This window comes from Ambystoma mexicanum, chromosome 2p (genome assembly GCF_040938575.1).
Source record: "Ambystoma mexicanum isolate Mex_15411 chromosome 2p, UKY_AmexF1_1, whole genome shotgun sequence".
Classification (NCBI taxonomy): Eukaryota; Metazoa; Chordata; class Amphibia; order Caudata; family Ambystomatidae; genus Ambystoma; species Ambystoma mexicanum.
Genome location: NC_090923.1, coordinates 610357603 through 610370783, shown reverse-complemented (window position 1 = coordinate 610370783; position 13181 = coordinate 610357603). Strand labels below are relative to the sequence as shown.

General features: G+C 46.8%; 1 long non-coding RNA gene across 1 annotated transcript in view; it reads left to right on the top strand.

The window, feature by feature from the left end:
* The window catches only part of LOC138566611 (uncharacterized), a 693756-nt gene extending 680891 nt beyond the window's left edge, over window positions 1-12865 (top strand). Inside the window, exon 4 of the long non-coding RNA XR_011301977.1 lies at window positions 9843-12865. This is a non-coding gene — a long non-coding RNA (uncharacterized lncRNA). The remainder of the gene's footprint in view (window positions 1-9842) is intronic.
* Window positions 12866-13181: the final 316 nt, after the last annotated feature.

Sequence of the window (13181 nt, the reverse complement as noted above, 5' to 3'; positions counted from 1 at the left end):
AACGAGGGTCGCACTGGTTTCGGGATGGTGCACCACAGCAAAGCGTTCAAAAAGATGCACTTAGGAAAGAAGCCAAACTCCACAGAAGATGGAATTCCAATTAGTCTTTCTTACCGGAGTAGTTACTATCCCAGAGTCCAGGAAGCAGGCAAGGGGTCTGGTACACGGGCGGTCAAGAAACACAGCAGAATCAGTGTCCAAGAGTTCAGGAAACAGGCAAGGGGTCTGGTACACAGGCGGTCAAGAAACACAGCAGAATCAGTGTCCAAGAGTTCAGGAAGCAGGCAAGGGTCTGGTACACGGGTGGTCAGAAACACAGTTCAATCGAGGATTCAGAAGAAGGAGTCCGTGTGCAGGCAGGGTCGGTACACGGGAAAACGGGAAAACAAGGACTTCACAATTCAAGATACAAGGAGAGCACTTCGGAAAGTATGCCGGTTGTAACTTTAAACAGAAGCAGCGTTCTGTATGCCGCTGTGGAATAAGTAAACAACAAAGAGGCGTACCGTTTGAAAATGAGGCTCCCATCTCAACGCCGAGAACTACAACTTCACAGGTTTTCTGGATCCTGTAGTTCGTGTAGAAATTTTCCACGGCAGCTGCCAGCGCGATAAGAAGGGCGCATGCCGGCGCCGTAACCCTTTATGAAGGGCGATCACTTTCCTGTCCCTTATTCTGGCGTTACCTGGAATTCCCCAATTGTTCTTGCGTATACGAGAGCAACGAGGCAGAACCCGGGGAGCGTGGTGCGGCCGAGGGCGAGGTGTAACAGCATCCACCCTCAAAGGCGGTGCAGACCCCCTCCGTGCATGGAAACGGCGCAAGAGAGCCGGAGAATGTATATTGCATAAGGGCTCCCAGGACCTGTCCTCGGGACCGTACCCCTTCCAATCCACCAAATAAAAGGGACGCCCCCTACGGAGATGAAAATCCGGGATGTCCGCCACTTCGTATTCATCATCCCCATCCACCTGGACCGGAGGAGGGCGATCGGGCAGCCGAACCGAGGGTGGACAAGGCTTCAGGAGACATACGTGAAATACAGGATGTTGATTCCACGAGGTAGGTAAAGAAAGGCGTACAGCCACCGGATTTATAATCTCAATAATGGGAAAAGGACCCACGAATTTAGGCAACAACATACGTTTGCCAGGAATCCGCAAATTACGGGTGGACAACCAAACTTTCATGCCCACCTTATAATTAGGTGCCGGTATTCTGTGACGATCAGCATTTTTCTTTGCCCTCGCCTGAGCTAGAAGTAGATGTGAGCGAACCGTACTACGGGTCGTCACCAATTCCCTTACACAGTCCCGAGCCGCCGGGTTGTCAATGGGAAGCGTAGGATCAAAAGGTAATGATCGTGGATGGCAACCATATAGGGCAAAAAATGGGGAGACCCCTGAGGCGGTATGCATGGAATTATTGTAAGCGAATTCAGCAGAAGGAAGCATCGTCAACCAGGAAGCTTGGAAACGAAGGCAGAGACACCGGAGATATTGTTCAAGGGTGGCATTTACTCTTTCAGTTTGCCCGTCCGTCTGAGGATGATATGCAGAACTGAACCGATCGTCAATACCCAATGAAGCAGTCAAAGCCCTCCAGAAACGTGATGTAAATTGAGAGCCACAATCCGAAATCAGGATGGCAGGCAATCCAAAGAACCGGAAAACGTTCTGGAGAAAAAGGGAAGCCAAAACAGGAGCAGAAGGCAGACCTGTACAGGGAATGAACAATGCCATCTTGGTGAAATAATCAATGACTACCCAGATAGTGTCAAGGCCTTTCACAGGAGGTAGATCCACAATAAAGTCCATAGAAACCATGTACCATGGTTTGTGAGGCACAGGGAGAGGGCGTAAAAGACCCACAGGTTTAGAACGGGAGACCTTGCATTGGGAACATACAGAACAGGATGCCAGATAGTCAATCACATCCCTTGACATAGTAGGCCACCAGGACCAACGGCGTAATGCCTCCAGCGTCTTTTGCTGACCCGGATGAGCCGCACATAGGGAATCATGAGACCAAGCCAGTGCACGCAATCGTGCCTGTCCTGGAGGCACAAACAAGCGTCCTTGGATATAGGGTAGGCCTTGAACCACATCAAGATTGAGAGTCTCACATTCTTCTTTATGCGCGGAGACCCAATCCGAAATCAAAGTCCGCAGGCTAGGTTGAGGGGTGCAGGCACAAACAATGTTACCAGGTAACAAGAGCGGTTTGTCAGAGGCTTTGTTGTCAGAATGGAAGGCAATGCGTGACAAAGCATCTGCACAAGAATTCAATCGGGCCGGTCGATATGTGATTGTGAAATAAAACTGGGAAAAGAAAAGATGCCAACGAGCCTGTCGCGCAGTAAGACATTTCATTGATTTAAATGCCAAAAGGCTCCGATGATCCGAAAAGACTGTGACCTGATGTCGAGCCCCCAAAAGATGGTGCCGCCATTCGGAAAAAGCGTCTTTTATGGCTAGGAGTTCTCTTTCTGTGATTGGATAGTTGCGCTCATAGGGCGTCAATTTCCTTGAGAAGAATGCAATCGGATGGGCTTCCCCTGAGTCTGGACACCTTTGAGATAGAACCGCCCCAATAGCCGAGCCAGAAGCATCGGCCTCCACCAGAAATGGGAGTAAGGGATTAGGGTGCTGTAACACTGGAGCGGAAGTGAAGGCTGCTTTAAGGGTGTCAAAGGCTCTTTGTGCCTCCTGGTTCCATTGATAGGATTTCTTAGAGCTGGTCAAAGCCGTCAGCGGCGCTGATATAGAAGAAAAAGACCGGATGAAGCGCCTATAGAAGTTCGAGAACCCCAAAAAGGATTGCAAGGCTTTAATCGATGTAGGAACGGGCCAATCCAAGACAGCCTTAACCTTAGAGCGACTCATTCTTATACCCCTACTAGTTAGGTCGTAACCAAGAAATTCCACCTCAGTGGAGTTGAAGACACATTTTTCAGCTTTGACAAATAGGTGGTTTTCCCTCAACCGTTGCAAGACAATCTGCACGTGCCTCGTGTGTTCCTCGCTGGAGGGTGAATATATTAGGATATCGTCCAAATATACTACAACAAACTGATCCAAACAGTCATGGAAAATATCATTCATGAACGCCTGGAAAGTGGCCGGGGCGTTACAAAGACCAAATGGCATCACCAAATATTCATACAGTCCGTAGCGTGTTTTGAATGCGGTCTTCCACTCGTCCCCTTTTCGAATTCAAACAAGGTTATATGCACCCCTAAGATCCAGCTTAGTAAAGACTACAGAAGAACCGAGCTGGTCTAAGAGCACTGAAATGAGCGGGAGGGGATATTTATTTTTTACCGTCACCGCGTTTAATGCCCGATAATCAATACAGGGGCGGAGGTCGCCCTCCTTCTTAGGGACAAAAAAGAGCGGAGAAGCCGCAGGGGACCTGGAAGGTCTAATGAACCCAGTGGCCAATGCCTTGTCAATGTACTCCTTTAATACCTTATCTTCTGGAACTGTAAGGGAATAGACCCTACCCGCCGGGACCTTAGCACCTGGCAATAAATCGATTGGGCAGTCGTAAGGCCTATGAGGTGGCCATTGGTCTGCCCCTCCCTTGTCAAACACATCACAGAAAGACTTGTATTCAGGAGGGATTTTGGTTTCGGGGGATTTAGTGATGGCTCCAATTATAGACATAGATGCTACCAAGGCTTGACAAGAAGACTCAGAGGACACACTAGTGTCTAGGAAACACTTTTCGTTACACTCAGTGGAAGGAAACTGCACAGTTTTCCTTGTCCAGTCGATGGCTGGATTATGATGTTGCAACCAAGGAATGCCCAAGATGACCTGGAATTGAGGGGCTTTAATGAGATCGAAGGAGATCGACTCAGCATGTCCTTCCTTGGTTTGCATATGAATTAAGGAGGTATTTTGTGTAACAAGGCCAGAGACCAAGGATGTACCGTCCACAGCGTGAACAGCCTCGGGTTGGGCTTTAGAGACAACCGAAACGTTCTTACTTGTGGCGTAATCGTAATCCATATAATTCCCAGTGGCGCCGGAATCAATGATCGCCAAAGTAGAAAAAGTACTACCTTCAGTGGTAAACACCACAGGAAGGCTAACAGGAACAGAAACAGCACCATGAGAGTCCAAGGAAAGCACCCCCGGCGTAGGGACCCTGTCTATCGCCGGGTTCTGGCGTTTCCCGGCTTTTTGACAGGTCTCTTAGGGCAATCCTTCAAAAGGTGTTCAGCAGATCCGCAATACATACATAAATTATGTGTTCTGCGATAATCCCGTTGTGCAGAAGTCAAAGGACCTCTTACTGCCCCGATCTGCATAGGTTCCGGAAGCGAAGTAGAAGGAGAAGACTGTTCCACCTGCAGAGTAACAGGGGCTGGCGACTTGCGTTCACCCCTTCTTTCGGTTCTTCTAGCGTCTATTTGTAATACCAAGTCCAACAGTTCACCAAAAGTGGTTGGAACCACTGGTACTGTGGCCAACGCGTCCTTTAACTCTTCTGACAACCCTTTGTAGAACACGGCTGACTTTTTCTCTTCCGGCCAATCAGTTTCAGCTGCCAACTGATTGAATTTAGTAAGGTATGAAAACAAAGAGGATGTGCCTTGACGCAGATTGAGGAACTCCAGGTCAGTAGCCTGGGATTTATAGCGGGTGTCAAATACTCTGTTCATGGCAGTGATGAGAGCATCACAGTCATAAAGGACGTAGCTATTAGATTCCAGTAACGGATTAGCCCAAGCGGCTGCTGTACCCCCAAGATGAGAGAGAACAAAGGCTGCCTTCGTAGTAGAATTAGGAAAAGCAGTGGGCCGACAGAGAAAATGTAATTTGCACTGGTTGATAAACATGCGATAATGTTTAGGATCCCCAGAGAATCGTTCTGGGGGGGCAAGTGGGAATTGAGTAGCCATAAGCACCGGGGTAGTCGTAAAGCCAGAGGCAGAGGGTGTAGGACCGGTTGAACCTGATGCCGTAGCAGCAGACGTATCCACCCCCAGGGCGTGGGGGCTTGGAAAACTCTGCAAAGAGTCGATCCTTTGATGGATAGCACTATGTGCGGCTGTCATATCAGAACGAAGTTCAGATACCAAACGAACCAAGGTGGTTAAAGGATCAACTTCTTCCATGGCTTCTGTTTCTGCTACTCACCGGAATGGAGAGTACGTAAACAGGCCGGACCTCTACTGCTGGGAATTTGCTTGAAGGAGCAAGGGTTGGAGCCTCCACCCAAGCCTCCTCTCTGTGAGGGAATAAACTTTTTAAACCGATATGACCACCTGCTGAACTGTACAGACAAGGGGACCGATCGATCAAAAGAGCGGGGAGAACAGATCGTCTCACACCCAGGCTTTAAAGGAAAGGATAACAAGTTAAACAATCTGCCAATAATGAATCTGGTTTTCCCAAGACTATTCCCCTTTAGTAGTACCTGGTTTAATCTCCCCTTAAGCCAAAAGAACCGGAGCAACCTATAAAGTAGAGAGGCTTTAGTATATGGCTAAAGGTATAACTCTTCAGTATGGAAAACCAAGAAAACTATACTTTACCCCTGATGGAAATAGGATTGATGTAAAGCGTCCTGGGAAACAACGAAAGTATAAAATAAAAAAAAGGGGAGGTTAGTAAGGCAGCTATCCCCGAGCGGAACGAGGGTCGCACTGGTTTCGGGATGGTGCACCACAGCAAAGCGTTCAAAAAGATGCACTTAGGAAAGAAGCCAAACTCCACAGAAGATGGAATTCCAATTAGTCTTTCTTACCGGAGTAGTTACTATCCCAGAGTCCAGGAAGCAGGCAAGGGGTCTGGTACACGGGCGGTCAAGAAACACAGCAGAATCAGTGTCCAAGAGTTCAGGAAACAGGCAAGGGGTCTGGTACACGGGCGGTCAAGAAACACAGCAGAATCAGTGTCCAAGAGTTCAGGAAGCAGGCAAGGGTCTGGTACACGGGTGGTCAGAAACACAGTTCAATCGAGGATTCAGAAGAAGGAGTCCGTGTGCAGGCAGGGTCAGTACACGGGAAAACGGGAAAACAAGGACTTCACAATTCAAGATACAAGGAGAGCACTTCGGAAAGTATGCCGGTTGTAACTTTAAACAGAAGCAGCATTCTGTATGCCGCTGTGGAATAAGTAAACAACAAAGAGGCGTACCGTTTGAAAATGAGGCTCCCATCTCAACGCCGAGAACTACAACTTCACAGGTTTTCTGGATCCTGTAGTTCGTGTAGAAATTTTCCACGGCAGCTGCCAGCGCGATAAGAAGGGCGCATGCCGGCGCCGTAACCCTTTATGAAGGGCGATCACTTTCCTGTCCCTTATTCTGGCGTTACCTGGAATTCCCCAATTGTTCTTACGTATACGAGAGCAACGAGGCAGAACCCGGGGAGCGTGTTGCGGCCGAGGGCGAGGTGTAACACTTATTCATTCTTTAAGTATGAGACTGGTGCCAAGACCTTGCTGCCTTTTATTCTGATGGATTCCTTCTTCCACTTCCCTTCGCTCTCTCATCTCTTCTTGCCCTCTCTTCTTCTTGCTTTTGTGCATGCATTCTTATTTCTTCTCTTCGTTCTTCTTCTTCTCTTCTTCTCTGTAATCATTTTTCCTTCACTCGTTGTTCCTCTTCTTCCTCTCTCTTTCTTTCTCCAACTGTTATACTTCTTCTGTTCCTATGCCTGTTTTTCATCTTTCTCTTGTTCCTCTATATATATCTTTTCTCATCATTCCCTGCTTTTCCTTCCTTGCTCAGCTTCCCTCAACCAATTTTCTCGTTCCCTATCCTTCATTTCTTGATCATCTTTGTCTTCATTTTGCCTTACCTCCTCAATGCTTTTCCTATCTAACTTGAGTAATATCTTTCCTGCAATCCATTAATCCATGTGCTCGCGGGTCTCGCTCTGCTCGCCAGGTCGGACCTGGCGGGCAGTGCGGCACCCGGGAGCACAACTCGTCAGATGCATCAGGCACCGTTATGAATGGTGCCGGTGCATCCGAGCTCCCCATTCCCATTGAGCCCTATGGGGTTCAAATGGTAATGGGGAGTTCCACATTACCGGCACTCGCGAAAGGGAAATTACCGGGTCCGCCAAAATCGGTATGACCCGGTAATTGCCCATTCGCAGGTGCCAGTAAAATCACGGGTTTGGCGGCAGCAGTGCCTGTGTTACTCGTAATGAGGCCCTATGAATAAGACTGTGATTGACTCAAAACTACCAAAATTGGCCCATAGGTGATTTATTTGAACACCAAGACAATTCTGCCTGAACAGAACAGCATACAAAATTAATGGTATGCTCCAATTCTAATCGACGGCTACCAACCCCCCTTGTTATACACCCATTTTTCGTACAATGGCAACTCTGCCTGCATTCTATTTACTATTTGTAAGCTAGCCTCAGTGGTCGAAGTGAGCGGCAGCGGTTGGGAGCGGTGCTCCTATACTTTTTTTAATTACGATTTAAAGCTCCTATACTATTATTTTAAAAAGAAACCGTTCCGGAATTCACCCCTCCCATGTGGGTGAAGCAACCTTTTATAAATTGCTGTTAGGGAAGCACATTTATGCAGAAGGCATGCTTTGTTTCCATGCTGGATCCTACACAAAAATACATTGGGAAAGCATAAGATTTGGACTAGAATATTTAGGAATGAGTAAGGCTATAGATGATATGCATAGGTGTGTATGTATATGACAAGTGCTGATTGTAGAATAAGACAGGTTTTTAGGATTTGCAATTTTTATCTATATCAGGATGAAGTAAAATCCATCTCTTTGGACTGACTGACCCATGTTCGGCCTCTGTTCATGTGTAGCCCTTCTCCGCTTTGGCCTTCTGGGTTCTCGTTTGAATATTTGCGACCTCCCAGCCCCTCAAATTTGAGCTGGACCACCTGAGGTTTCGGAAGCAGCTCAATAGCTTCCTTTTAGCCTCTGCTTTCTCTCTCTCCCATGCTGTTCTACCTGTCTGCTGTGCTGACCAGTTGCCTGGCTATACTCAGAGTGTCACTGGGTACCAGGCTCCTCCAAGACAAGTAGTCACTGCACTGCCTCTGGGCCTACTGCACATTTAGGGGCTGTAACTGGAACCCTACAGTCCCTTGCCTAATTGCACTTACCCAGAGCCATGCTGCCCTGGATGCACTTACTCAGAGCAATGCTGCCCTTATTGCATTTCCCCCATCCATCCCCCTGGCACTTCCCCTCTCCCGCCCCCCTGCACTTTGCATTATCATACTTGCAGGATCTGAATGACACAAGGCCTAGTAAGATCGTATGTTTTGTCCTCCCTCTATCTTCACTCCCTTGTCTTGTCTTGTCACACCTAGAAACACTTGTTTACAGGTGTGTTATAAATAACTTATCATATATGGTAAGCAAAGTGACTAGTTTGACTGACATTGCTAGTGGAGCGAGTATTAGGATGGTTGTGATGACATGTTTTGAAAAATGTATTATTAGTTTACGGCTTTAAGTGGGCCGGGGCTCAGCCCCAGCAATATATAAATGCTGCCCCAGAGCCAGGACTCATTGGACTGACTATTCTTTTTAAAGTGTTCACGAAATATATGGATAACAATGTTGCTTTTGACAGTAGAGGTCACTTTAGGGGACGATTGAATTGACAACCTCATTAGAAGGAATTTGAGATTGAGTGGTTTTCCATCAAGGAAGCACAATGAAAAGAGGGTATATTAGTTGATTTGGTCACATAGTGCTAGTGCTGTCATTAGGGTGATGTTTAATTGGTATGTAAAAATAATGGAGTCCTGTTTACGATTCTAAGGGATACAGACCCGTTCTGGTTTGGTGATGGGTTCTCACATCTGGATATGTTTACGTGGGTTAAAATTCGATATGCACATTTATGACAGTGTTAACACATTTGCGGAAAACCAGGGGTCATTCCCTTTCATTGCACACATGCCCAAATTAGATTGACCCCAGCAGACAACCCATTCAAGCACATAGGTTGCTTTTCGGTTTTCAAAGCTGTTTGGTATTTGGGCTGTGCCAGACATTTTTCAAGAATTGCTTCCGAGCACTGCATTAGGACACATTAGAGTCCCCCCCTGGATTTCTTGATATCATTTCACCATTGGGAGTACCTTCATCAGCAATGAGCGGGACACTTTGAAGGACACACTACAGTGTGTGCAGGGGGCAGTCACACAGCAGGGGAGGGAGAGACGCTTTCATTTATGAAGGGAAACCACTTTTGGAGTTTAGATGCATTGCAGGACATAGAGACATAATTACGAGAAGAAGCCACAGATATAGATGCATGTAGTTTAGTTGTGCAAAAAATCACCACAGTAAGGGCGAGGAGCATGTGGGAGAGAGAGAGAGAGAGAGAGAGAGAGAGAGAGAGAGAGTGAGCGTGTAAGATTAGGACACATTTCCCAAACATGCAAGAGCAGGGGAGGGACGTAATAAGATTGGCAGGATCCAAGAGGGGGTATGGCACACCGTTCACAATACAGTGCATGTCCACATGAATATTATATCCAAGATCACACACAGTGTCAGACGCATGCGCTGCAAGTTTAACCTGCATCACAGACAAATACAGCCACTACAGGCACCAATGCAGATACACACAAACAGGATAGTGGGTGTGGCGGAAGTGAGGAGGAGCTCTTTTGGGGGGTTTCGCGAGTAAAAAAAAAAGTAAAAACAAAAAAAAAGGGGGGTTGGGGGAAACCCCACCGTTTCGAATGAAAAACGTAGTGAAAAAGAAATTCGATTTCTTTTTTTTTCGACATTATTTTTTCGAAATTAGGAAGTAATAATACAAAAATATATATACACTTTGAGAAACTCACCCAACTTTCTTTGTGTTTCAGGGACAAAGGGACGTTTCAACATATACCAGAGGGAGGAATGCACATCGAATGACCCCGCACCTGAGCCCATGAGCAGGGACAGAAGGCCATATCACCAAGAGGGCCTCTGGGTCCTGGAAAGACGCCCCGATGTCATGAAGCTGGGGCACAAGAAAAATCCCCCTGATTGTGTGCTCCCCCACCACTGTGTCCCTCCATAATCATATTGTGCCCACAAACTGATTATCCTATTACCCAGCATCTGATGAAAGGTTCCTGGACTTGGTGCAGGTTGCAGGTGTTCAGAAACCGAAGTATTCGCACAGCTACATTAGGAGTGTCTTACAAAAATATGCATGGTGTCCAGGCAGATGACAGAGGGGAGAGGGACAAGAGAAGGACTTTTGGGGTTGAGAAGAAGATGACTTTGGGGTGACAACTTTTTACACAAGGGTCAACCGTCAGGCATTAAAGAGAACAAATAAATATATATATTTAAAATAGGACAGGATGTTAACACCAGTGGTGTAGGTTTAGCAAGATATAAATTACACACAAGGTAATGGGTGTGAACACTTGCAACACGTGGAAATACACTGCTGAAAAATGGTACCTTTGTTTTTGCATTCTGCCGTCTCTAATTCTTTACCCTTCTAGTATTATGAAAAGCAACAATGTGTTATGCATGCAATATGCATCTGAACAAGTCTATGTTATAAAGCATATGTTCCCGTAGTTACTGAAGTAATGACCCAACCCCTTGTTTGTATCACGAAAGAGATGAAACTGCACCAATGGAGCATGATTGCCAATTATAAACATGTGAGTGCTTGCATGACCAATTTGGCCCACACCACCAACAGTATATAGTACCAGCACCTGACCTGTGTGGGGAGTGAGGCGTCAGGGGATGGCTGCCACTTGGGTTCTCTCACTTCCCAGGCCATGAATACCTCCAGGACTTCTGTGGCAGTTCCAGAGAAACCAGGTTACACTACAGTGAATGAACCTGACACTATTCCCCTATGAGGACAGTTACATGAACACACAGACAATGATAGAGGATTGCTGAAGTTTAGATGACTTGATGAAATATATAGTGGGAGGTCCAAATAAAGGAGAAGTGAAAACAGTAACACAAAGTGAATTACAATGCCTTGAGATAGGAAGAAAAGAGGTAGGAGGAATGCCTGAATGCTGCAAGAGACACCGACTACCAGTATATGGACAGGCGTGTGCAGGAGGGGAATGGGTGGAAAGACTGCTGGGATGCAAGGCACAAGTGCTCCTGACAGTTCCAGTGGAGATGGTGCAGAGAGAAAATGATGAGTACCTCAAAGAGTGGGCAAGGAATGACAAGTTTCTCACATGGGTAGGAAACAATCCAGAATGCCCCTCAAGAATAAAACCACTACTTTACTAGAATAAAGGTCCAGTAAAGGTTGGAGAGAACAGAGGGTGCAGACATATTCCGAAAGTACATGGCATGAAGAGGCGCAGCAGTATTCGTGGACCACCATTGGGCTTGAAGCTCATATGCAGATGCCCCCAAATAGAGGAGGGTTATGTACCCTGATGCCATTGAAAACACCAGCCTTGATGGTGACCTGGAAGGACATAGGAGTGGATGGGTTCCCCAACCTGGATGCACATTGGAAAAAGAAAAGATCACTGAACTGAGCAGAATGAAGAGGAGAAAGTGACCTGGAGCACGGACGAATACAGAACGAACTCAAGCGACCAGAGGGGGGTGGAGAAGGTGTGGAACCACAAGACACCCATCAATGGTGAGGGGCTTCAAGTATGTGTGATCCATATATGGACCAGAGGGGGATTGTAGTGGGGGCACCTACCAGCCCCACCAGTATACCACCAAGATGACAGACACCACTCACTGAAACAGCCCTACAGACCATAACCGGATGACATCACTGAAGTAATCATGAACAGGCGACATGGCTGAACACACACACATAAATGCGTTAGACATGAAGCACATATGCATCCCTGCATGAAGCTACACAGACACTTAGATTAAATTGCTTGCATACACGAAGAACATGCTTATGACCCACTTAGAGGACGGACACACTCTCGCTATGCAGTTACCGCAAGTTATAAAGAAATACAATAAACTGCTTGCTGAAGCTTAATGCAACTAACATGAGTGGCCATGTAAATCAAGATGGAAGCCACAGCCGCATTGAAATTAATGGAAGGCACTGAAGAGGTTCATGAACACAGGGAGAGACATGACACACTGATTTTGCTGAGAAAAGCAGACCAGGCTGTCAGTGCAGCCATTTTGCGTATTCTTGCCAAGGACGCAGAGTGAGAGAAAATTACACATTAGCAGAAGCAATAGGACGCCTGCCTGTGTAAAAGCCAAACATTCTCATAAATGTGAGCAGGAAACTTAAGTTGGTGGCACCTGCACACGGGATCTGAACCTGGGAGACAAAGCCTATTAATACGAGCCAGACAGAGACTGTTGTTCCCACCCAACTGTAGAGAGGTTATAGAAAAGTAATACAGCACGAAGTTGAAAGCTAGAATGTCCTTGCTTTCGGCGAGGGGAGTCAGAGAGTGGTAACCATATTGGGAAAAGACAGCACTCTGGGGTCCTTTTCCCCAACCCCCATTGTGATCATGTCCTGGTAACTTTCCCAGGCTGAGAAAGCCCATGATGTCCAATCCCTACCCACTGTCCACACCAGTTCACACTTTGTTGCATAGTCCAATCACTGCACACTAACCTGACATATCTGTAGTTCCAACCTCTTGTAGGTGGTCCCAGGCAGAGCTACCCGATATGGCCAGACCAATTAGATCATCCATCCCATATAGAATATCTATCTATCCATACTATTCACCCAATCCCATTTTACCTGAAGTTTTACAAATGTTCTTTTGTTTGTGCTGTCACTGTGTAATAAAAACTCCATGACACGCCTGTAGCAAGTTGAGAACATTTGAAATCTGGAGACGTCTGCACGCATCCCTTCTTTTTCTGAAATGTCATTAATAAAGCAGTAAGATTGTCCCATGCCTGTACTCCTCCGTTACTTGGGTGTGGGGATTTCCCCTCGGCCAGACCTCTTGCATTTACTTTGCTTAACGTTCTCCTAACTCTGTTTTCTTTCCAAGGTCACCCGTTTGGGAGCAATTCACCCAGTGGGTTGATTTTGCCTGGTGGGGCGGCATGAGGTCTGACGGGAAAGGGATGGGGGTACACAAAAGAGTAGCAGTTCAGTCCTATGCCTTGCATGATGGCTGGGACAACTGTACTTTGTGGGGTAGATTGTGTCCAGTGTGGGGGATTCGGCTTATTGCTGGTTGAAGAGCATGGGATGTTTTGTG